Source organism: Nicotiana attenuata, chromosome 7 (genome assembly GCF_001879085.1).
Source record: "Nicotiana attenuata strain UT chromosome 7, NIATTr2, whole genome shotgun sequence".
Taxonomy (NCBI): Eukaryota; Viridiplantae; Streptophyta; class Magnoliopsida; order Solanales; family Solanaceae; genus Nicotiana; species Nicotiana attenuata.
In genome coordinates this window covers 65,463,367-65,463,995 of record NC_031995.1, presented here as the reverse complement: position 1 = coordinate 65,463,995, position 629 = coordinate 65,463,367, and positions in this window count along the sequence as shown.

Genomic DNA, 629 nt, shown 5'->3' with positions numbered 1-629 from the left:
AGTAAGTTTCTGATTGTTATTTTTGTTTTCATTTTTATTTTTCTTTTATTTCTGTTTATCTGCATGCCTGTTTTGAATTAATAGGTCTACTGTTAAGTAAATTATTTTCTGTTAATTAGTAATAGTTGTTAGAGTAAAGCATGATTAAATGTGTTTTGTTTCATTAGTTTAATTGATAATAGTTTTTGATGAATTTGAGTCTGTGTTAACTCTGCAATTCGATTTATTTGATAGTTTTAATTTTATGATGTTTTGATTTTGCGGAACTGTTTGAGTGGGAACTCTGATTTTTATATTGGTCAGATGAATTGGTTATAGCTGAAATCTGATAGTTAGTTTAATTCAGTAATTGTATCAATAATTCTTTAAGTTTAGTTTTCAATTCATTAGCAAGATTAGCTTAATTAGTTGGCATTGATTAGCTTAATCGATTGGGTTATAGATGATAATGGTAATTTGGTAAATTGAGACCAAGATCAAGGGTTAATAATTGCAAAATAGGTTCAGGGGTTTTGTTTGGGTTTAGTTAGTAATTTTAGGATGAATTCAAGGGTAGCTTAGACATTTAGGATTGGATAGCACATGGTAGTTGAAACTAGAATCTTCTAGGACCTTCCAAAGTAGGACTT